We start from the raw sequence: 25,466 nt of genomic DNA, 5'->3' as shown, positions 1-25,466 counted from the left end.
TTCATTCCATCTGTGCAAGCTGCAATCCTCTTTGGGCGAGCACGTCCCGCACACAACGCTGCAATTCGACGCATGGCATCTTGCCATTACAATCATGTATTTCATCCCGATGGCAGTGAGATATTGGTTCATATGTTCATTCTGCTATGGTCCCATTGCTTCACATACTATCTTTGCAGTCGCGAACAAACTTGTGAAGGGTCAGTGGAATGTAGTACTCGATTAACGGTGGACCCTCATGCAGCACTGTACCGCGGTTCACCGACGGGCGGGGCGTCCCATTTGTGAGTGAAGCCAGTTGCCATTTTCACACACTGCCGCACTACATGGATGAATTTGTGATTTCAAGCGGTCACAGATGCCTTTTCGACGTGATGTTGCAAATGAGGAATTCGAAGGACAGCGCTTTCGGTTTTCAGCTAGCGGCGAGGAGACGCCCACAGGTCTGACTGCAGATATAAGGTTCTATTGTTTAATGTCCTTGGGACAGGGGCCATGGCGAGAATGCTATGATTGATATGAATAGTATGGGATGCGCAATAGCGTATTGGACGATAAGGCCGGACGTTCCCAAATACATGTTACTTCACAACACTGGAATTCCGGCCTGAAGCACAGTGGATTTTGCAGACTGCATTACGCACAGACTCAATGGAAATTTCACATGTTATGTGAGTAAATAATCAGGCGTTTTCATACCGGGATGAGGGAATGATGTATGGATGCATGGACAGATGATTTGATGGAGAGTTTGCCATGTACAGGGCTTTTTGGAATCTATCCACCTCCCCTGCGCTATGTGATGCAGAGCTGCCATAGTGGGACCATCCATCGTCTTTCTGCCCTTGTTGAACCCTCCCTGTCTCGACGCGCCTTCAAACACTTGTGTCTATGCACGTTACTAATCCCATCTAATGGATTCTGTCTTAACAGACGCATGCACACAAACACTCGTTTGTAATAGTGTTTTATCCTCGATTTTTACAGTTGTGATTCGCAAGTGATATTTTGGGTGGGAATAATCCTTTTGAGTGGGCTAGCATGCATATGGCTGTAGATTTAGTGTGATCATTGAAGTGAGTAATACAAATCAAGTTCTATGGCCATACTATTCTTTTTCATTTCATTTGGGTGACAGGTATCTCCTCCCCTTTTGCCGCTGCCATCTGTATGCCACTCCTGCAGATGGCTTTTACTCCCGACACCTGCTGCTTCGAGTTAATCAGTGGAGCACCATTACGATCTTATGGGACGATCGCCAATGGGCCACATGCCCTTACGCAGTACTAGTGGCTAGGAGCAACATTTCGACCTTTCAGCTGGACTAGTGCCTACCTAATGGGACGGCCCTGCGGTTCTAGGCGCTTCCATGTTGCCTTTTTGAACGTGAATGTAGCCCCTGTGTACCATGAAGGAACAGGGCGTCACACAAGCAGAAGCTGGTCATTTATTGCGGATGCAGCCCACAATACTGAAATGTATTTTGGAGTTCATGACCTAATGGCTGTATGGGCTTGGTGATTTTGTGGTGCATTAAATTTCTATTCTGATATTAACCGTGTAGCGTTATTCTTTGCAAGTAATGTAGCATATTCCTATTTGTGGAGCGGTGTATTGTGAGGAGATCTGCATTGGGTTCCGGCTTCTGAGTATAGTTGCGTGGTACTGTACTGGCCGCGTTTGCCTACGAAGCCCAGTAAGGTCAGGGATGGGGCCTGCCATTATGACTGTTTTAATGATGTCATGCTCAGAGGCGGGGGATTAGCTTTTGTGTAACAGATGCCGGTCAGCCAGGTGGATTGGTGGAATGATGTGATTATCAGAATATGGCTGGTCACAGGTGCCTGTGTTTGCGTGCGTTTCTTGGAGGGAGACTGAGGTCATGTCCATTGGAATAGCTTCTGTATTCGTGCCATCTGTGCCCTGCAGCTCCCATTGGCCCCTCTTGAGATGAGCCTGGCTGCTCTGTCACTCTGCCAACTTATGTGGTACATGCTTATGCTGATGGTTGGTTTGTTTACTGGCAGGAGTACAGGGCTGGTGCAGTCTCACTCAGGATACTGCTTTGAATGTTGCCTTACACTGGTGTCAGTCGATGGGGGGCCTGTTTTTGTTTGTCTCATTTTTCTGCTCATGTTGCTGTACTTGAACCTTCACATGCCTGTGCTGCATCAGTGCGGCAATGGTGCCATGGCAAATATGGATGCCCACTCACAAGGCACTTGGAGCCCCTGGATTCATTTGTTCGTTGGCATGCATGGGTGACTTGTACATTTCACTGGTTGCATTGTGTGACTTCATTGCACCTACGAGGAGTTGTGCAATGTGGCCAGGGAGTGGTGTACAGGCACTCAGTTGGGCCGTTTACGGTTGATTCGCGATGCCGTACTTCTCACCATGGCGGAATGGTACTTTCCGCCATGCTTGATGGCGTTAGGTACATGTCCGCTAGGGTCAGAATTCGCGTACCGTTGCGCCATGGTGGTAATTACGGTTTGGCATGGCGCGCGTGCGCGTACTTGGTGCAGTTAGCATTGGCGTTCACTACGGTGTCGCTAATGGCATCGTACTTTACGGTGACGGGTCATAATCGCACCGAGCGCTATTCGATGGCGGTATTGCATTTCCGCCATCGTTTTTCGATTTCCGCCAGGGTCGTAATGAGGGCCCTTGTCTTTAATAGAATCTAAAACCCCATCTCACGTTAGTGTGGGGGATTAGCCATTGTGCCAACAGTCACCCCAGAGAGGCAGGGAACGATTGACTATAGATCGTTTTTAGGTCTAGTTAGAGATCGCTTTAGCACTCTTCTAGATCTTTCTTTCAAGTTCATTTTAGAAGGATGATGGTGCAATCAGTAACTTTGCGGTGCATTTCCAAGTACATCAAGGAAGTGTGGTAGATTTGTAACCATTTTATATTTCTTTGTTCACATTAATCCATGGCCACCAAAATAGCTCAGAACATACCAGAATTGCTAACAAGGCTGGGGAAGGGCAACATTATATGTAGAGGATACCGTTTTTTGTAAATACCCCCACAGTACAAAACATGCATTCCCTCTACATTTGCAAAGAGCACACGATTTACCTTCACAGTGCTTGCTTTTGTAGTGCAAGCATGTATTTCTGCTGGAACTGTCTACTGGCAGCCCTAGCAGCTGTCTTGTAATTTGGCAACATGACAGTTACAGAGTAACATTGGCATTCCTGAAAACAGCCAGGGGATGCCTTTAACCATGGGCAACAATTATCCAAATTATATATTATTGTGTACCCCTGTGGCCTGGTGGCAGATTCATAAATAAATATAAACCATGTCTGGTTTGATATGGTGTTACATGGTAATGTAGAATTATGCTAACCAAAACCCTTTGGTATCATTTTATTGTCAGCTTGGTTTCTAGTCATTAATTGAGCTATCAGGGCTTTATTTGTATCAGATGTCTGGGGCAGGGTTCCACCCAAAACAAACTATTTAGCTCTAGCCTTTTTCTCTTTGGGAATATGTGACACCCTCCAAAGAGGACGTGAAATCTCTCCAAAGAACCAGTGCTTCAAGAACAAGCCCTGCCACTACAAAGGACAGCTCAAAATGGGGACGGTAATTGCTGGCGTCCCCTTGATGCAGGGCAGGTAGGGGAGATGGAAGAGTTAGAGTAGCCCAGGGGAACAGCAAGAGCCAAGAGAGGGGTTCGACCACCTTGGGATTTCTTAAGCCACGCACATTTGTCTCTGACCACACCCCACTTCCTGCAAACAAAGCATTCTGTAACTGACATTGTAAGGAACAGACTTTTGTCAAAGCAGCCAGGATTGCACCTGACAGAAGGCTTGAAATGGACCAACGGACGGTGGCAACATTAAAATATAATGGGTGGAACCCCCTGTTGATTGAATCATGTTAATGTTAAAGGACATATACTTATACATTATGAGCTTGTATAATTGGTGGTTTCTTTAGTGTTGGTACCAATAATTCCATGGCAGTGTGCAGTCTATAATCATCTATGGACATCAGAAGAAGGAGGTTTCACCTGGAACTTTATTGGGGCAAGACCCTCTTCCTCACTCATCCCAGAGATCATTTGGGTCTTTACTAGCCCCATGAAGAGTATAGCCTGCCCCTTGCCCACGGTGCCATCGCTACCGGCACCGTTGCTGCTGTACCGCCATACTAGGAGTTCTGCTCGTGGGTGCCCTGGTAGCACCGGTACCATTATTAACGGTATAGGTGCTACCACCCTCCCCATTCCCATTGAACGCTATGAGGCCGAATGGGGAGTCCCTTATTACCGGCACCCGCAAATGGGCAATTACCGGGTCTGCCAAACTCGGCATGACCCGGTAATTACCCATTCGCGGGTGCTGGAAAAAATGGATACCAGCGGCAGCCGCACCTGTACCTGGGGAGTCCCTTATTACCGGCTCCCTCGAATGGGCAATTACCGGGTCTGCCAAGCTCGGCATGACCCGGTAATTGCCCATTTGCGGGTGCTGGAAAAAAAGGATACCGCGGCAGCCGTACCTGTACTACAGGCGCGGCTACCGCCAGCCTCCTAATGAGGCCCAATGACATGTAATAATAATAATAATAATAATAATAAGGTAGAAAGAAAATGAATAGAACAGCAAAGAAGAAAAATACAAAAATGAGGAGGGGACAACGAAAAAGGGAAAAGAGAGAAGAAGGAGGAAGACATGAAGAGAGGGAAGAAACTATGAAGGGGTGAAAGAGAATGGCGAATATAGAGCAAAAGAGGACAAGAAAAATGGAAAATGAATGATAAATATAAAGCATAAAGAAAAGGGTAGAGCGCATGAGGGGTAAAAAAGGGGTAGGATGAGAAAACTAATTACACTAACTAATAAAAAGTGAAATACGTGGAAAGAGAGAAGGGAGGAGGGGAAATCAGAGAGAAAGGCATTCCATTGAGTAGCACAGGGGGGTGCATAATCACCCTCCTCATTGAGAGAGGTTGACGTATAGGCTCAGCAAGAAGGCATTTGGTGAGTGGAGAGTGCGAGTTGGGGTATACACGTGGAAGGATATAAAAGGAGACACTTTGCTGGTGTAGCCTGCACCTTAATCTCGCTGAATATGAAGCTTGTATAATTGGTGGTTTCTTTAGTGTTGGTACCAGTCATCCCATGGCAGTGTGCAGTCTATAAATATTAAGGGTATGGGGTCTTTAACGGCAGCTGGCTATTATCCATGCCTTTCTGGACTCTGGCCCCTTCTAGTCGAAGGGTTAAAAGCAGAAGCTCATGAGGTAGAAAATGAGAAAGGTCCAAGACGGTTTGTCCTGTAAGGGAAATTACCTCTTACATCTTTTGAGGTAGGTAATTGACTCTGAAAAACAGCTCCGAAGGGTCGTCAGGTTTCAGGCATGGCATCGACTCAGGCCCCGTCCCTATGTCCTTTTAAAGACACCAATTTATCGGGAGACGTTCCAATGATATGATATGTCGTCAAATAAGCCAAGGAACCTCCAGACACTTCCCTAGTACGAGCTGTCCTCTGCATGCTACATTAGCAGACAGAGCGGGTCTGGGGGGACCTTTCGAAGTGTAGGGCCTGTACTCTGTGCTTCTCAGCAGAACATTTTAAAATAATCATGCAGCTCTAATAATACAGATACTTTTGCTCAGCGTCATTTTGAAGAGTAATAAAGATCGGGGAGATTTTTCAAGGACGGCATATGTACCGGTCTATTTGGAACACGCCGAGGCGTATAGGTGCAGGGAATAGTTGCAGCTAGTAAAGGTACATCTTTGATGGCACTATCAAGTTCCCTATGTAGGCTCCTCGCTGCCATTTTTAAATACACACCCCAGCCCTACTCCATAAAGACTTTATTTGTACTGCATTTATTTGGTGACTAGATAAGGCAAAAGGTAGTGCCGTTTGCAGAATCCCTCCCCATATACATGTTGGCCCTCGTTATGAGCTTGGTGGTATCTGGGTGGGATATCTACCCAGATAACACCAAACTGTATTACTGTTACCGCCACTTGGTCCGGCGGGATTACTGCCTGATTACAAGTGGCAGGAACGATTGTAAATCCCCATTCCATGGAGTCCTATTGGACTCTATAGGGGGATTAGCCAGTAGTAATATCTGTGATTTTTAGGCAGTAAAGCACCTAGCTTACCTCCAGCTGTTAGCTGGAAGTAAATCACGTGCTCCTCCAGCAAACTTGTAGTTGGCCGGTGCGGTAAGGTGCCAGTAAACCTTATTACTGTCACTGGCCAACTTATAATGATGCCCATATGTCCGGATAATTAATATCCATAAAAGTGCAAGCAACAATACCAACAAAACACTTCAACATTTACAAACAAAACTCTAATTTAAGATCACATAAAATGATCCCATATAAAATAAAGAACTTTAAAAAGGATAAATCACAAAATAGAATTCATGAATGTTTCTCTCAATTTCAGAGCAGGTCTCAAATAAGAAAGCAATGTCCCGGCTACGAAAGGGGAATCAGCCGACAATGATCGGATCATTGGACAATTTGCTCAATCCCTTCGCGTTCCAGATAGGGAGCTGACTCTGTGTTCTTTTGGATCGTTTTTTATGGGTAGTCACAGTAATAAAAGTTGGGGTAGTGGAACAATGTTTTCACTGGCAAGAGCCAGATTTTTGTAATTTAAAAAAGAATGTAAACTTGTAATAGATGATTTGCCTCTGAGTCAATAACATGATTTAGAATTCATTGGGAAAGAATTTCTCTTTCAGTTGACCAGACTCTATGCCCCAGTTTAACTGGTTCGGTTCTTAGTTCGTCTCTTAGATGCGACATGCCAGGCTCGCCATCAACAGAAAATGTGGGGGCAGAGTTTAGCAAACAACTAAAGATTATTTTTTAAATGACGGTAATCTTCCTTTTGGAGATAGTGCACTCCAGGGATTGTCCACAAACCTGCCCCATATTTTGCTATAGCTTTGGCTTGACAGAATAAACTTTTATCATAATTTCTAAAAGCTGGGATTGAAATGATCTGGCAAAGCGTGACAAGCCCCTGAGAGCCTGCAACAGTTTAATGTTCTGATTCTCTTTACGTGTCACACATTCAGCCTTGGCGTGAAAGTAAAGCACAGATAATCGCAGCTAGCACAGAATTGGATGGATTCCCTCCCGGATTTAAACAGAGGTAGTATTAATTGCCTTTGGCCCAATTGACAAACCAAAAAGCTGACTTGGAGGCATTGATTCCCAAATCCAAGTTGTCCATGAAGTCCACATAAGCCGCGATTAGATGCTGCAATGAGCGCAGGGTTCTGGCAAGCAGAACCGTGATATACGCATATGTTAAGACCAGCATGGGCAAACCACCTAGAGATGGTACATAGGCATTACAGTTGACAAGATGCTTATATAAACCGTTAATATAAAAATAACAAAGGTGCGAATATGCAACCATGCTGAACACCAGAATGTACCAAAAAGCATGGTGTACAATGACCATTCACACAAGCCTTATTATCAGTATATAGGTAAGACAGTTTATTAACCAAGTCATCCAGCCATCCCAACGCTCTCAATATACACCACAGGTTAGCTTGATAAACTTTGCTGAATGCTGATCAGACATCCATAAATGCTGTGGATATCAGTTAACAGTTTTCTCATAAATCCCCAAACCCTCGCAAAAACCTAGTTGTGTGACTGTCAAGATGTTATTATCATCGATCCAGGTTGGCAGCCTTTCTAGAACTGCTCTATCAACATTTTTCAAAGAAGACACTAGCAGAGATATTGGTCTCTAAGAGAGCAGTGAATCTCTTGAACCCTTTTTATAGATTGGGCAAATTACACAAGTACGGAACCACACCCATGGAGTGAAAGTCAGCAGTTAAAAGTGGGGCTTAGAGATCTTCTAAACCCTGGACTAACCTGCTGAAAATAGAAGGGAGCAGAAATGACATCCAGGGGAGGGGTAGGGATTTCTAGCAGGAGACAGGGAGAGAGCACGTGCTACCACCTAGCCGGCAGAAAGACCTTTTAAGAATGGAAAACAAATGGAGGAGAGTCTATTTAGAGGCTACCTCCCAAATGTCCAAAGTACAGGGCATCCAAGGAACTGGGCATGTTCAGAGAAAGCACCTGACCCCACCAGCCAATCAAGCTGCTACCATTCAGACTAAGCCCCATATAAATGCCAGCTCCCAGCACAACAGGTTAACAGAGTGTTGGGGCTGCAGACTGGGTGTTTGGAGAAGTGGAGGAAGGTGCAGAGGTGTGTATTACAAAAAGGTTTCGACAGAGAGTTGAAGTATATGAACTAGTCATAAGGTGGTTGAAGAAGATATCGGAGGAGTGACAGAGGAATGTGTCAAGGAGGAGAATAGGAGAGTTTAGGAGGAGGAGATTAAGACCAAGACTATCAGAAGTGAAGATAAGAGAATCATTACATAGTCCTAGTTGCACCCCGAGTCAAGGGCATGTGACAGTAGGTTGCATTGAGGTACGAGAGGGTGACAGAGCATTCAGGTGGTCGATAGGAGTAAGAGAGGAGAAAAGATTTGGGGAATGGTAGAGGAGGTGCCCATACGTACAAGACCATTATACCTCAACAAGGAGGTGGACTTGGGCAGGGTGATAGGTGCTGGAGCCAAGACTCTGACGCATGGAGGCAAGGAGAAGTAGACACCGTCTATAGAGCAGGTCTGGTGACCATCCTCTTGATTTAAGAATCTACTACAACACCCACTCCTGCTACTGCCAACGCTTCCCTGGCAAGCACATGTGGGGCCTGAGAAAAAGTCATTGGGATCTCCCAAGTGATGAGTATGAGAAACTGAGAATGAAAGAAGGAAGATGGGAGAATGAGTGACAGACAGGGGGAGATACCCCAGAGACTTTTGTTGTATCCCGGGAGACTTTTGTCTGTACACCAGACACTTATGTTTGCAATGGGAGACTTTTGTTCAAACCCCAGAGAATTATTGTTGGAACGCCAAGAATTTTTATTTGAATGCAGAGATTTGTAAACAAGAATAAAATCATCCTGTCCAGCGTTGGGTGAGAACACGCAAAGGCCTCCCACCACCCACCCATCTTTATAAACCACTTGAAAGTGACATACTCGGTTGCATCACATATGTCGTTCATTACATGAATTTCAAGCGACAGCCCAAAATGAACCCCTTTTGCAAAACATTGGGGACTGGGATGTTGGGGAAGAGGATAAAGGAGAGGGAAGGAGGGTGAAGAGTAAGAGGTCCAGAGGTAGACCTCCTCAGTTTTGGAGAACTTAAGCATAAGTGCAATGCCATCCAGTGGCATATAACACCCACACAGTATGTAATACAGGAAGATAGCTCCATTTAAAGGAGGGGAAGGAGAGGAAAACGTGTGCACCATCAGCAAAGAGTTGAAGTGTGTGTGTGTGTGTGTGTGGCCAAGATGGCGGCTTGGCGAGAGCAAATCTCTTGAGATACAGACGCTTCTATAGTGCAGTAGCAGATCATGGTGGATGAAGCCCAGATGCTCTCTAACTTAGAATGATGGCCTTAGCAGTGATCGCACCAGATAACAAGGGCTGCCATGCCGTAGATCGGAGAGACGGCACAGAGTATTGCAGCGAAGGTGACATGCAGAGCGGCTCTGCCTGGAGCACTGGCAGGCGCAGCAAATATATCAGGCCGGAGGGAGGCGCTGCAGCAGACCCTGCATATGGGTGGATACGGGCGGTTTCTTTGCTCCTGGGGAGGCCGCTTGGGTTAAGGATCGTACGGCAAGATCGCTATGCCCATACTGAAGTCCAACAGGAGGAGGCCATCCTTCTTGTGGGCTAAGCAGTATAACCCTCCAGGTGCCACATGTTAAAATTGAAGTTTCTGCGCTGAGTGGGAATGTAGTAAGTACTTAAAGGCTTCTTCGGGGGTTAATGCCTGATGCAATGTTTCCATACACATTCATGGAGGCGTAGTAACACGCATCGGAAGGCACTTCAGCGATGTAATATTCAGTAGACGCCGGAATGTAATGATTAGCACCTACCTATCCCTCAAACATTTGCGTTTCGTGATCTAAAGAAGAAAAAAGGGAAACTGGCAACCGGGAAGCACACGAAAAAAACAGCAGCAAGCAGACCTGGATTTATTCGCACTGTAGCCGGGAGGGGGTTTGCTGGGGGGGGCTCGTACTACTTCACCTTTGTACCTTCGTGAGATCCTGTGTTGGCAAAACTGGAAAGAATCGAGAAGTCAATATCTCGATTGGAAGAACGGTTTGATAAATTGAATGAGAAAGTGGCACAACTCGATACAAGAACTTCCAACCTGGAGCAGAGAACCTCGGAACTAGACCAAAAGTGCGTCCAAATGGCCCAGCCACTGGAACAAGTGGCAAAAGAACTGGAAGTCATCAAGGGTAACAACCATGGGGAAACAGACTTGAATACAGCTTGAGAATGCAGCGTGGGCTAAACAAATAAGGGTAATTGGTTTGCCTTATGGTGTAGAGGGTGAAGATCCAATCTCCTTTGCCTCTGGTTTATAGAAATGTTTGACTTAGAGGTGGATGACCATATTTGTCAACAAATGCTACAGAATCAAAGTGCGCAGCCCTAGCAATCTCTCATCCGTAGAGGCGGGTTTGACACTCATATTTAAGTTGTCAGACATCGGGGATAAGGAGAGAATCCTGAGAGCTGCCGCTGTGAAGGGGACTTTGGAGTACCAACAGCATAAGATTGTCCTCTTGCCGGATCTGGCACCAGAGACTGAAAACAGAAGGAGGAAACTGAATATGCTTAAGAAATCCATTCGCTACTGAGATGTCAAAGCGGGAGGTTACGCTCGGCCAAGTTAAGGGCCAATTGGAAGGACAAGGAGTACATTTTTTGAGATGTTGAAAGAGTTGAGGAGTTGTTAAACTCGATCGCTGAGCAATCCAAATCGGTACTGATAAGGAGTGAAGTCTATGGACCCTGGTAGACGGCTACTCTAAAAGGGTGTCAATGGCTTGCAAAGTTATTTCCATTTTATACCCATATTGTTCTAATAGTTATGGGATCTGTTTACGACTGTGCTTTAGCTGTTGAGCGAATTTCGAAAGAACGCGAGCAAGGAATTACTGGGGTCGGCGGTATTAAAAATGGGCCAACAGGGATAGTTTTGTTCCCGATGCAAATACCATGGAAGCAATTGAGTGAATCAGGTTAGCTAGTTACGATATTGAGGAAGGGGCGACCTATCCCTTATAGAAGTGTCCATTAGGTGGGTCATCCTTCTAGGGCACCCAGAGGTTAGTGGTTCTGTGAAACTGCAACTAAAGGTGTCCCCAGGTGTGGGTTTGCCCAAAGCTAAGGCACCTGGGTGTAGTATGGTACTGGATATGGCACTATATCTAGAACATGGAATCACTTTGATGCATTTCTCCCTTTTCACGTAGCATCATTCTTTGTTGCGAAGGGGTCTAGAAGGACCCACACAGCCTAGATTTAATTTACCTGTATCTGTTGATCCCAGGAGAAGGAGGACAATCTGAAATTCCCCAGGAAATGTTTGTACTGCAGTTATTTTGTTTAAAACATGGAATCTTGGCGCCTTCCACTTTGTGGGCTTTGCTCTTGTTTTGTTGGCAATTAGCAATGCAATAAAAAGATGAAACGAAAACCCAAAGGAGGAGATTAGCTTGTTAACGCACAAGATGTAGAGATTGAATATGAGAGGACCAAGGACAGACCCTTGAGGGACACCAACTGGTAGAGGAGCGCAGAGGATGCCTCCTGAGGATCTCTCCAGTGGAATGTTCCCACCACCGGGAAGTGCAACATGGTCTCCTCCGGTCTCCTGGAGCATCATGGTGTGGTGCTTACTAGGCGATTGAGCTTTCTCTGTGGCGATGCACCTGGGGTTTCTTTTCCCATGTACCCCCCACACAGGCAGACCTACCCTGAGATAATACATGGCTTGCTCTCCATTAGAGGGTAGGAGGCACAGACCCTCTCAGTTGTGAACACGTTGGCTTACTGTAGAACTTCCCTGAAATGTTGACATGCGATTCTGCATCATCAGGGGTCGAACCATGCAGCCCTCACAGTGGAGAACGATTTGGCTATTTATAGCGCTGTCCTAACATCGTTTAGTCCTGTTCCCAGTCATTACTGGGAAAGACGTGTAACTTGGGAGAAGAATGGTAAGAGTATTTAAAGACCTCCCCTGAGATCATCTACCGACTCTCAACATCCATTTTCTGAGGCACGGTGAATTTTCAGAGTAGTACATATTTTTAGTTCCCATTTCTAGACGGTCAATTCAGGCGTGTATAAAATGCAGAAAGATCATAATGCTGCTTGCCCTAGAAGGCCACGTGTGCATTGCCAATTACACGCATGCAGTTGTAGGAGGAGCATGTCGAAATATGATATCCCCTCATTTGCATAACCATCTGGACCTATGCAAATACAGAACTCTTATTTGACCATCCACCGATTCAAATAAGGAACTCTCATATGTCCACACACATGCCTCCATTAAAGAACCATGTTTTAAAGAAAAAGGCCGTTACCCGGGAGTTGGTGTACATTTAGCTCAATAAGTCACAATTTTTGAGGGGTCAAACGCGGTCCCACAGAACATCTAGGCACATCCTCAATGAGCAGGCATAAGCAGCTTTCCAAAGGTAAAGCTTGGTGCACAGGGAAAGAAATGACTCTGGGGCGCCCTCCTACTTGCGAGGAGTGGGGGGGTAGGGGCAGGTCTAGGGGGCGTGACCGAGACCACATCACGAAACACTATGGAGCTCATTTTCAATTGAGCCGTAATGTGAATAGAAGGCGTAAAAGCCTTGAGTGAGGCCTTAACGCCTTCCATTCACACCAGGGCTCATTGTCAGGCATTTGCATGGCGGAAAGGAGGGGCGGAATGCAACTTGCGGTTCCGCTGCTCCCTTCCTCTGCGCTATGCGGATGCTCCAGCATCTGGGCAACCTGGATTTTCATGCTGGCGCGGGTGGCAGAGATCCCTGTGCAGTCTGCCTGATTTATAAAGCAGGAGGATCCCATAGGGATCCATTGTACATGCGTCCTGTCATGCGAGCATGGCAGGTGTTGAGGGTACAGGCGCCCCCCGCGCGCTTTGCCGTAAGCCCCGGCCCCAAGAACACAGACCAACACGTCCGTCTTGGTTCGGGCTTCCCGGTCGCTCTGATGCGGCCAGGAAACGCCCCGTTTATTTATGCTGCATGTGACGGCATGCAACGTCACGTCGCCGCGTGCGCGCCCGTCATCGGGCAGCGCCACACTCCTCCTTTTTCGGGGAGAACCAACAACCATCATTAAACTCTTCACTGCAAACTACAAAACACTGCAACTGAAACAAGTTATGAGAACAATGGGACAACACAAACAAATCACGCAAACCCTGTCCCATGAGCACCCCTTTATTAGCATCCACCCGGGTCCCCTTAACTAGACTTTCTCACCCTCAGGAGTCTCAGCCAATTGTCCCAGCACGTAATCGGTGAGGCGAGCTGGTTTCCCTCGCCCAGTCCTCTGGGGGTACCTCCTGCTCGCCTCCGGCACGGGTGATCGGTCCGCCGACGGACCCCGCACTGGGGACTCCAGCATGCAGGGTGGGTCTCCCTCGTTCTCCAGGACCCCTCCCAGGTCCGGGTCAGGAGGTGGGTCAGTTCTGGGGTCTCTGATCTTTTTAAAGAAACTCACGTTCCGCGTCACTTCCGACCGTCCATCCGACGCCGTCACCATGGAGCCCTGGACGGCCACGACATCCAGCGGCTCTGGCTCGTACGGCAAAGAGAGTTTCCCATGCGGGTGTCGATTGCGAATGAGAACCTCATCGCCCGGCTCCAGCTGTTGTGGGCGAAGCCCCCTTCGCATATTTTCTTGCTCAGTTCTTGCTTGCCGGTCCATCTCGACCCGTTGGTCGTCAATCACCGCAGGTTCCCGCTCTCCGACCTCCGGCAATAGCCCTCGCGGACATCTCCTGAACATCGTCTCTCCGGGGCCACTCCTGTGGACGCATGTGGCGTGGTGCGGTATACTCTCAAGAATTGGTACAGGGCTCTCTGTAGGGACTGCCCCTGGCCTTGGGCAATTCTAAATGTCTTATTGAGGGTTCTCATCAGGCGTTCTGCCTCCCCATTCGCTCGAGGCCACAGGGGCATGATCTTTCGGTGCACCACCCCGCAGCTCACCATCAGTTCAGCAAATCGTTCACCCTGAAAAGGTGCACCATTGTCCGAACACAGCGTGTGAGGGAATCCGTGAGCCGCGAACAACTTCGCCACCGCCACCACCACGTGTTCAAATGCCACGGACTTCACGAACTCCACCTCGGGGTAGCGGGAGTACTCGTCCACCAGGACCAGGAAGTGGGTGCCCATGGTGGTGGACCCAAAATCGGCATGAACCCCCTCCCACGGATGGGTCCCCCTCGGCATCGCCTCGATGACCGGCTCCTGCTGTAAGGGCGATGCTGCCTGACACCAGACACAGGCCGCCACAAACTCGTCCACCTTGCGTTCCAGCTCGGGGAACCACACCTTCATCCAGAGGCGGGCCTTGGTCTTGGCGGCCCCTTGGTGGCCCCGGTGTGCCAGCGCGATCACCTCACCCACCTTTGACTGGGGAACCACAATCCGGTCGCCCCGAAGCAGCAGGCCCGACGCCGAGAAGGACAGTTCCTCACGAACCTTCCATAGTCGTTCTAGACCAGTCCGGGCCTCCTGAGTGCGTCCAGCCAGGGCCTCAAGCGCTGACTTCCAGGAGCCCTGGTGCATGGACTGCCTCAATACTTTGAAGCACTCATCCTGTGCCGCCGCAGCCTCCAGCTCCTGGAGAGGCATGGCATTCGGCGTGGCAGCCTCTACCACAACCTGGACATGCTCCTCAGCTTCTTGCTCACAGACGTCACGATCCCCTTCTCCAGGCGCTCCGGGGTGTCTGGATAGATAGTCAGCAGCGTTGTTTACCCCTGGCCGGTAAACCAGGGTCACCCCATACTCTAAGAGAGCCAGCATCCACTTCTCAATGCGTGCCGGCTTTTTCGATGACGACCCCGCTAGGATCGGCAGCAGAGGTTTGTGGTCAGTGACCACCGTCACCGGGCGTCCGATTACATAAAGCCGGAAATGGCGACATCCCCACAGCACCGCCAGAGCCTCGCGCTCAATCTGCGAGTAGCGTTGTTCGGCGTCTGACAGCGCCTTGCTGGCATATGCGACTGGCCGGACGCCGCCATCACGGTCAACCTGTGTCAACACCGCCCCCAGGCCAAATGGGCTAGCATCAACGATGATTTCCAATGGTAGGGCGGGATCGAAGAATGACATCGTGTCCTCGGCCGTGAGGGTGCCCCTAATGTCATCGAAGGCCGCCTGTTCCAGCGGACCCAAATTCCAGGCGGTGTCCTTTCTTGTCAGGGCCCGGAGGGGCTCAGACCTGGATGCCAGGTTCTTCATGAACCGGCCACAGTATGTGACCATGCCCAAAAAGCTTCGCACCTCCGACACAGATTCCGGTGGTTGGGCCTTCTGTATGTCCAGTACCTTTCTGGGGTCAGGAGACACCCCCCCTTACCTGAACACAAACCCGAAGAACTCCAGGGAGGGGCGCAGAAATTCGCACTTCTCCTTATGTAGTGTGAGTCCCAGCGACTGCAGCCTCTCGAAGGTTTTCGCCAGACGCCTCAGGTGGTCCACCTCGTCCTCGCGAAGACCAGAATGTCGTCGCTTATGTTTAGGACGCCTTCGAGGTCGGCCAGGGCACCCCAAATGATGTTCTGGAATACTTCCGCGGCCGAGGACACCCCAAAACTCAACCTCTTGTAGCGATACAGTCCCCGGTGCGTGGTGAAGGTGGTAATGTACCTTTAGTCGGGTTGGAGGACGACCTGATGATATCTGGCCCTGAGGTCGAGCTTCGAGAAGAACCGAGCACCCTGCACCTCCGCAATGATGTCATCCAGTGTCGGTGAGAGGTGCCTCTCTCTCCTGATGGCCTTGTTGGGGATTCACATATCTACGCAGATCCTGACTGCGCCCGGTTGCTTGAGTTTCCTTGCCACCACTATGGGGGACACCCAGGGAGTCGGTCCCTCCACCTTCTCGATAATGTCTAGATCAACGAGGCTTCCAGTTCTCTGTCTACCTGCTCACGGAGGTGGAAGGGTACCCTCCGATGTTTGAGGGCCACTGGCTGTACCGACTCGTCAATGTGCAGCCGTACCAGCTCTCCGACCATCTGCCCAATCCCCTTGAATAGGGCATGATGCTTCTCTAGCAAGTAATTAATGTCCTCCAGGTAGACGGAGTACGCGAAGCTTACGATGCCGAGAGCCTCCCCCGCTGCACAACTTAGCAAAGTGTTCTTACTCACTGGCGTCACGTAGAAGCGGGCTGTGATGTGGGAGCCATCGTGTTCCACTTTTGCCACAAAGGCCCTGTCCAGAGGGATGGGCTCCACACCACCGAACGCGAAGATGCGGGCCTTTGGCGTGACCAGCCTGGGCGGCCGATCCATGGCAATGTTGTGATGTTCTCGGGCCATGACGTTCACTGATGCCCCTGTGTCCATGAGTACAGGGACCGGAGACTGGTTCACCTCAACCATGCACCTAGGTTGCCGTCGATTTTTGCCTCTTAGGAGCTCCACACTTGATACGAAGAAAATGTTCTCTTCATCTTCTTCCTCTGCTTCTTCTGCCTGAGCCTCCTCCTCGCCCTGGTCCACCTGGGCGACATTGGACGGCCGACCCTGGCGAATGGCGACCGCTCGGCCCTGACCCCTTGGCACCAGTACGGGCAAGGCCGCCCGACACACTCTTGAAAAGTGGTCTGGCAAACCGCATCGTCCACATGTCTTTCCAGCTGCAGGGCACTCCGCTGGGTGAGTCAGGTCGTATCCGCATTTTTGGCAAATCTCTCCTGCCCTCCCAGCTCTGTCCCGTGTGCGGCCGCCATACCTCCTAGCACCTCTTCCCCCTCGCCACATCGCGCAGATCTCTTCAGTCTTTATGGGGCGCGACCCAGCTTCCATTCTTGCCGCTCTCGCCTCTGACACCTCGTGGCTCCTTCCTAGCTCAAGGATGCGCTGGAGCGTTATTCCCGGCTCCCTCAGCACTTGGCGCCTCAGCTTGCCTGATGAGCACGCCTGGATAAGCATGGTCCTGATCATGTCCTCCGCATCGCCCCAGGCGCAGGCGAGTGACAGACGCCTCAGGCGCCCGTAGAACGTGTCCAAAGTCTCATCGTCCTTTTGTTTGGCAGAGAGCATCACGAACCGCTCATAGTCCGCGTTGGCTAAGGGCAAAAAGTATGCCTGGAGGGCGGCCTTTGCATGATCATAGGTTCCATTCCCTTGTGGCAAAGATTCGAAAATCTCCTGGAAAGAGGGCCCTGCCGAGTACAACATCGTCGCCAGCCTGGTGTCATCATCAACCGCTTGCGCAGCCCTGAAATACATGTCCAGGCGGTCCACCCACCTTCTCCATCGGGGCCCCAGGCTGGATGGCGGGCCTGACACATCAAATTCAGGGATGGGCTGCAGGTCAGCATGCGCTCGTACCTGCGCCATGGCAGGCGCTGCCTGCTGAACACCAGGAGCAACAGCAGGTTGAACTGGGGGTTGAAGGGCGGGAACCGCTGCCTGACCATCTACTGGAGCTGCTGGTTGCTGCATTGGGGGTAGAAGACCCTGCGGGGCCACTGGTGCATGAGGATGAAACTGCGCCACCACACCGTGTGCTCCGTCCTGGTCCTCGGTGTCACTCATGAGCTTGAGCGCACAGGCACCCCCATAGTGCTGATCGGGGCCGCAACTCAAATCTTCAGCCCACAGTGACTCTCAGCATGGACCACCCCTGGCTGCAGTGACTCCTGCCATCTCTGTGATGATGAAGAGGATGAGGATAGATGGAGTCACCAGGATGATGATGAAGGGGACGAAAAAGCAGGATGCCTTTCAGTGTTCCGAAAATTGGTAGCAAAATAGTAACTGGATGCAGCAGGCCCAGTCAAGATAGGCCTTTTCCTAGCTTCCACTCGACGTAGTAAACCCAAAATTGAGTTAATTCACTAAATATGCATACCTCTGTGTAGATGTAGCTGTCAGCTACTGAAATGTCCAAAAATTAGACCTGGGGTCGTTTCAGGGCCCAAACCGGAGCTCCTTGAAGTCCCACAGCCGTTGCACAAAATGGCCACCAGCCGCGTGGGCAACGCACTACCAGCGGCATGAAACGAAGTCTGTCCTTCAACCTCGTTCCGGTGAAAAATTGTTCAAGTTGTCACCGCCGGGCCCGGGCATCGTTTCCCCCACTCGTCGCCACTGTTGAGGGTGACTGGCGCCCCCGCGCGCTTCGCCGTAAGCCCCGGCCCCAAGAACACAGACCAACACGTCCGTCTTGGTTCGGGCTTCCCGGTCGCTCTGATGCGGCCGGGAAACGCCCCGTTTATTTATGCTGCACGCGACGGCGTGCAACGTCACGCCGCTGCGTGCGCGCCCGTCATCGGGCAGCGCCACAGCAGGGAGCGTTTACAACTGAAATGAAACCCTCCCTGTAGGGCGTCATTTCAAATGAGAACATTGCTTAGCATGCAGTAAGTAAGCAGGGTTCCCAGTGAAATTAAACCCTCCTCGATGTGTGATCATGTTGGGGAGGGTTTAATTTCATTTGCGAGCACCGCTTCACATGCGAGCATGGAAGCGGTGCTCATAAACAAAAGGAAACGCCGCCTGGCATGGCAGCATGCCAAGCAGAGTCTACTCACTTTGTGAAGGTCAGAGGGCGGCGTACATGCTTCGAAGCCGCTTACGTTACAGTGTAAACATAACGGCTCCCTGCCGTCAAATTATGTTTCTATAGAAAAAGAGCCCTTTTCTCTTCATGGAACCCAAGACTGGCAATTTGTATAAAAGCAAAGAGCATTTTCTGAAGACAGGAAGGCCCACGATGTTTTATTTACACCAGGTCTGTGCTAGTGAGTCAGCAAGAAACCCTTTGACTGAGTAACAGAAGTAGGGCTCTGTGCTTTTCACTGGTCACAATCCTCGCCCCCTAACAGAATATGTCTGCACATTTGAAGCCATTTCCACCAATTAGGACACCTTCTGAACGGGGATGGGAGCTTTGACTGTGTCGATACTGAGCGCACGTGCATCCTTCTGTAGTGATGGCTGCTGGTCAGGAGAGCTCAGCTCGGGAAAAGCCCTGGGGATTTCCTGTGCTAGCCCTGTGCCTCGAATGAAGCAGTGCTCTGCCAAGACACACTTTGCCCGAGCTCTGCTCTGCCTTGTTCCGGCCCATTTCCTACGTTGTGCACATCAGGTGATTTGGGCGGGAACAAGGGAGAGCTCTGCCCTGGCAAAATGAGTCTTGGCGGCGCGCCGTTCCGTGGAGCCACTAAGTCCAAACCCTCCATGTTGTGTGCGGCAGGTTGCTGCCAAGTCTGCATATGACATCTAAACGCTGGCTGTCGCAACTGTAGTCTGCGTATTTAGAGAGAAGTGCGCAGGGCTCAAGTCGAGGGTACACGTGGGGGGACAGAGGGGGGACTCAGTCCACCCCAGCTAAAAGAGAAACATTGGATGTTCTCTTTCAAATTATGAATTAAAGCAGACCTCGGGGATCAAGTCGTCAGGTTTGCAGGCCGGACACTTAACCACTGCACTATATAACCTGATCAAAAATAACAAACAACTAAAGGTGAACTATCCCATTTAGGTACTGCAAGTCCCAGGGAAAACATTTGTATTGGTTCTTGGAGTTTATAACATGCATACATTTTAATGTTTTCAAAAACACTATTAGACGAAAATATCCTGTCTTGGTTTTGTGTGTGTGTTGATTTTATGAAAAGCAAATGACATTCGTCCTTCTCATTATGGGTGGTTATTGAAAGCCAATTTAATGAAATGTGCATTTCACCTTGATATGCTAATTCCTGGCGACAACACATCCCATTGCGTTTGTTGATGAGTCCCCCCACTTACATTTTTAGGACTTGACCCCTGGAAGTGCGTGTGTGATTGGATTATTTCCTTCTCCAGCACAGCTCATTGCTCACATTATGGCCATCATGGCCGCGGCAGCACCTTAACGATCTGCAGTTACTATAGTGACACGTTTCTTATGTTATCAGCACTGTCCTTTTCTTGTGTGAATGTTTAGGCAATAGTCACAGTGATAGGACCTTTCCATCTGAAAGACACCACATTGCTCCAGGTACATAGCAAATCAGTGGTCACTTCTAAAACAAGATAAGGTTCCCTTTTAAAGGTTCATTCAGATCCATGACGTCTACTGGCTTGACATGCAAAAAGCGGTTGCTTTTGGTGCTCAGTCAAATGTTCTTAACTTGTATTATGGCCATTTGGAAGTTTGGTTTAACATGTTTCTATAAGAATGTACGTATTGCCAGGTTGCTTGAATATACAACCTCTTTATTTTGCATGTAAATGCTAATTAAAGGACAGTATTATTTTAGGCCTTGAAACGCAAAATATAAATATTTGTACCTAGCAGAGCTTGCAAGGTATGTACTCAAATGCCTAAATTGCACAGTGGATTAAAATTCCAGCTTTTCAGTTTAACCAAAGTGTGTGATCCTAGGCAAATATTTTACTCTCATTTCGATGTAACTGCAAAAATTGGCGTCCTTAGAAGGGATTAAGTTCACACTATTTGAAAAAAGTCTGCCTTACAATGGAGTAGATTTCTTGATTTTAGGGACAGTGTTAGCTTGTGCTCCTCCATTAGTTGCCCCCGAAGGCCGTCCCTAGAACTGTGTTATTGCACTGGCTCTTTATCACTTGATTTGGCAGGCAGATATATATTTGCTTCCATCCAGTCTGTGCTCCAGAGAAACCAGGAAAAAACAAACAAACACAGCTGCACAGCAAGTTGTAAATAAGTAATTTGAGATGTGATACAAAGGTACTGAGATGCAGAGGAGAGAAACACTACCCTGACGCTAGGTTGTGGTAATGGAGAAGACAAAAAGTGTCCACGGGCTGTGGATCAATCGCGTCCCCTGCACACTCAAGTTTTTGCCGAAAGGCAAACAATAATAATAATAATAATAATAATAGCAATAATAATAATAATAATAATAATAAAAATTATTATTATTATTATAATAAGTCACTATATTTAACAATATTGGTATTGACCGCAAATTCACTTTCTGGAACTACAGTCGTGATAATACTACAGTCGTGAAAGTTAGTATTATCACGACTGTAGTTCCTGAAAGTAATAATTGGTTATTAAGCAACAGATTTATCTATCCCAACTTAATAGTAGGGCAAATTATACTTGACCAAGTGAATTTACGGTCAATACCAACATTGTTAAATATAGTGATGAATTATTATTTGCGTTTGGGCAAAAACCTGAGTGTGCAGGGGACGCGAGTGATCCACAGCCCGTGGGCACTTTGTGTCTTCTCCAGAGAAACTAGCACAGAGGACTGACTGCAGCAGAGCCAACATTAATTTCCTCCTCTATTGTTGCCAGCCACCAAAGTTGCATGGTCCATCCAATGATCGGCCTGTTTGCAGCCGGGTGCTCGTTGAGCTCATTGATATCCATCGATGTAGCGCTGAGTGATCACATGCCTGCCACGAATCTACATCTGGCTATGCCCCTCCTCCCTGCCTGCATCACTCTGTCCACTCCCACCCAGCCCGCTTGAAGGGGCAAGGGACTCCCAGAGGACACTTAGTCCATTCCCAGCACTACCCGTGCAGGCACTCACACTATCTGTGAGTGCTTGCACGATTTAACGTCTATTTTTGTGTTCATGTGGGTGCCTTACCCCGATCTGAATATGACACTGCTGGCATGCATTCACACAGGCACACGTTGCTCTTCAATGAAATCAGCTGGCCCGAGCTACCTGATTATCATTTCTGGAAAAGGGGAGCCCTAGGCTGGAATATGGTCCCCTCAGTGACGGGCAGGGAGGTTTTGCCACGGTAGATTTCCTCAAATTCGATTTCATCGAATTTATTTTAACGAATGGTACCGCAAATATATATGGGGGTTGGATTTAGGTGAATAATGTAATGTGCTTATGGAGTGGGCTGCGGGGTCTCCCCTGCATATATTTGCGGCAAAATATACCCCCAAAATATGACATGAAATCAAATTCCAACAAATCTGTTCCACAAAATCACATGGAACCCTCAGTGACTTGTAATGGCAATATATTGTTTTAAGACTGCACAGCCAGAGAACAATTACTGTTGTCAAATGTCGTTACATTTGGATTTCTGGAACCATTTGGAATGATTTTGCGAAACTCCAAGATCAGTCGAGCAGTCAATAACTATACACAGAGGCATATGCCAAAATCAGAACCAAAACCATGCAGGCGGCCCCCTTGATCTAACATGCTGTGGAGTTCCACCATATAGACGCAGAATATACATGGGTGGCTATCAATCTAGTGAAACAGGAACATAGAGGCCTCCCCATGACCTCTGGACTACAAAGATTGGAAACGTGTGGATTGTTTTGGGAGTCGCAAATTTAACCTCTCCCAATAAACGCTCACATTTCTGTCCAGAAAGACGATACATCCAAAATAACCACGCCATTCCAGCAGACCTTCTTAATATGCCTCGCACCGGATGTCAAACAACAGAACATTGCACTCTCCAACCAACTTACATACCAGAGCCCCCAGCTAATGCATCCTAGCACTACGGGCACAGAAGGGACTTCTAGACACTAATGCTTTGATTCTCTTAATGCAAAACACCTACAAACTGATACACACACACGCACACACAGAGCTCAGGGTACTAACAGTCTGCATGCACCAACACAAGAACACTACAATCTTTATTTATTTAATTATTTGAACATTTGTATAGCGCACACAACCCAGAGGTTTTGTGCGCTATACAAATAGGCGCTTATTTCCTACAAGATTGGTTACAGGCGTGAATTTCAACTTAATCAAAGAAGGTTACAGAGCAAGGTACAGTACGAAAATGTGGGTTACCCTCATAACTTACGATCTTGACATACGGTAATGTTTGCACTATTTATAAAATGTACAGAATTTACAGAGAATACTCAGACAGTAATAATCTTGCACTTTCCCCCTTATGCTGACTCGCCAAACGCCTCCAACTCTCTTTTGGAGCTTCCATAGTGCCTAGAAACCATGCAAAAGGCACTGGTGTGCAGTATCGCTCCTCCTAACATAACTGTTACATTGCTCTCACAGGATTATCATGAGCAACCATGGACATAAGTGTCACCTGCCCTAGTGACCACGCCTACTTCTGTCTGGCTCAAGAGCATGGGTGAGAACTGCGCGGGCACAGGCGAGGGGCGGGAAGAAGTTTAGTTTAGGTGTGAGGAACGACAGAGCAAGAAAAGAATAGATATGTTCTGAAGGAAAAGATATATTGATTTAACACGTTTGTGAAGAACACCTGTTGAAAGAGGGAGGCCAAGATAATGGGGTACTTGGATGGCTAACAGTGAAGTGGGGGCAATGGGATACTGTTATGAGTACAAGTGAGGTGGACTAATGGGGTGCTGGGACGAGGAAGAGTGAAGTGCAGTAATAGGGGACTGGGGTGAAGAAAAGGAACAGGAGTAATGCATGGATTAGTAATGGGGTATTGGGACAAGGAGGAGGGAGGCAGAGATAGGAAGATTGGACTGGGGGTAATATGGTGCTGGGATGACAATGAATACATTTGGTTAATGAGGTACTGGGACGAAGAAGAGTGAGGTGATAATATAGTACTGGGGAAATGACGAATGAGGTGTGGGTCATAGAGGGATATGACAAGGAAGAATGAGATGGGGTTATGAGGCTGGGGCAATGGCATACTTGGACGAGGAAATGTGAGATGGGTCATGCAATGGCTTACTAATGGGGCATGAGGAAGAGGTAGGCAGGAATAAAGGGATACTGGGAGAAGGAAAAGTGATATTGAGTTAATAGGGTACTGGGGTTGAAGAAGAGTAAGGCACAGGTAATTGGGTACTGGGACGAGCAAGGTGGGGGTAATGAATTGGGATGAGGAAGAGTGAGCTGAGGTATTGGGAAACTGGGGCAAGGAAGAGTGAGTCAGCAGAATGAGGGGGCCGGGAACAGCGAGGCTGGGGAAATGCTTGGATTACTAATGGGTAATGAAGAGGGAGGCAGAGATAATGGGGTACTTGTGAAAGGAAGAGTCAAGTGGGAGTAAAAGGGTACTGGGACGAGGAAGAGTGGATTGTTGATAATGAAGTACTGGCATGAAGAAGAGTTAGGTGAGGGTAATGGCATAGCAGGGCATGGAAGAGTGATAGGTGGGTAATGGGGGAATGGGAGGAGGAATAGTGATGTTGGGTAAAGGGGGACTAAGAGAGTGAGGTGTTGCAAATAAGGCAGGGATAATGTGGTACTGGGAAGAGGAAACGTGAGGTGGGTGTAATGCAAGAGATTACTAATGGCTACTGAGATGAGGAATAGTAAAGTAATGGTAATTGGGTACAAGGAAGAGGAAGAGTGAGGAGGTAATGGGGTAGTGGGACGAGGTAGAGTGGGTCTGGGGTACTGGGATGAGGAAGAGTGTGGCGTGGATAATGGGAGATGGGCAAAGAAGTTTGTGGCAGGGTACTGGAGTACAGGGACGAGAAAGAGTGAGGATGAGGTAATGTGATATTATGATGAGAAAGACTAGCACGGGGCAATGGGGAACTGGCATGAGGAAGAGTGTGGCAGGGGTAATCGAAGACTGGCACGAGGAAGAGGGATGCAGGTTTAATTTGGGACATGCCCATGACACTTATTGTGAGACGCAAATCACTGATTGCACTGCATCAATTATAGATAAAAATGGTTTCTATTAAACAATATATATGACGTAGGACATTCATTTCAGAGTGCAGGAAAAGCTCTTCTTTGGCTGGTCTCCTCCTTCAGATAAAACACATATATTGTGCAGCCTTTTATGTGAACGGGACGCTCACTGTAACCCTGAGCTAGGCTTTCTTTGTTTGTAACTAAGGCACTCTCATGCAACAGCGCCTCAATGCCTTTGCGCTTTACAAACCCAATAAATAAATAAATAAATACAATTTACTAAGGTACGGCATGCTGTTGGCACACTTCAAAAGAACACCTAATTGAAACTTAATTCCTATCTTGTGTATTGAAACACACAGCTGTCACTTTACCCTCGGCTACCCACTTATTTATATTGTTAAAATAACGTACTTTCTCTGCAATATTTCCTTTTCCTATTCCTTTCATAGGCAAATTCTCGCAAAAATGAAAAATTGCTCTGGAATTGTTCTTTTGAAGAGCCAGAATCAGAGGACATCAATGCACGATGTTGGGTGCCAGGGGCACCCTCTTCTCCAGAAAATTTAAATTATAAATGATTGGCTGGATTTACACCAACGCACAAAAAACACACATCGGCAACACTTTGTAGCCAACCTTTTTCTTATTTGGTGCAAAACTGTC

General features: G+C 48.1%; 1 protein-coding gene across 2 annotated transcripts in view; it reads right to left on the bottom strand.

The window, feature by feature from the left end:
• The window catches only part of CARNS1 (carnosine synthase 1), a 240,657-nt gene that overhangs the window by 150,162 nt on the left and 65,029 nt on the right, over positions 1-25,466 (bottom strand). The gene's annotated exons all lie outside the window — the stretch shown is intronic.

This window comes from Ambystoma mexicanum, chromosome 12 (genome assembly GCF_040938575.1).
Source record: "Ambystoma mexicanum isolate Mex_15411 chromosome 12, UKY_AmexF1_1, whole genome shotgun sequence".
NCBI lineage: Eukaryota > Metazoa > Chordata > Amphibia > Caudata > Ambystomatidae > Ambystoma > Ambystoma mexicanum.
This window is presented reverse-complemented; position numbering and strand designations above follow the sequence as displayed.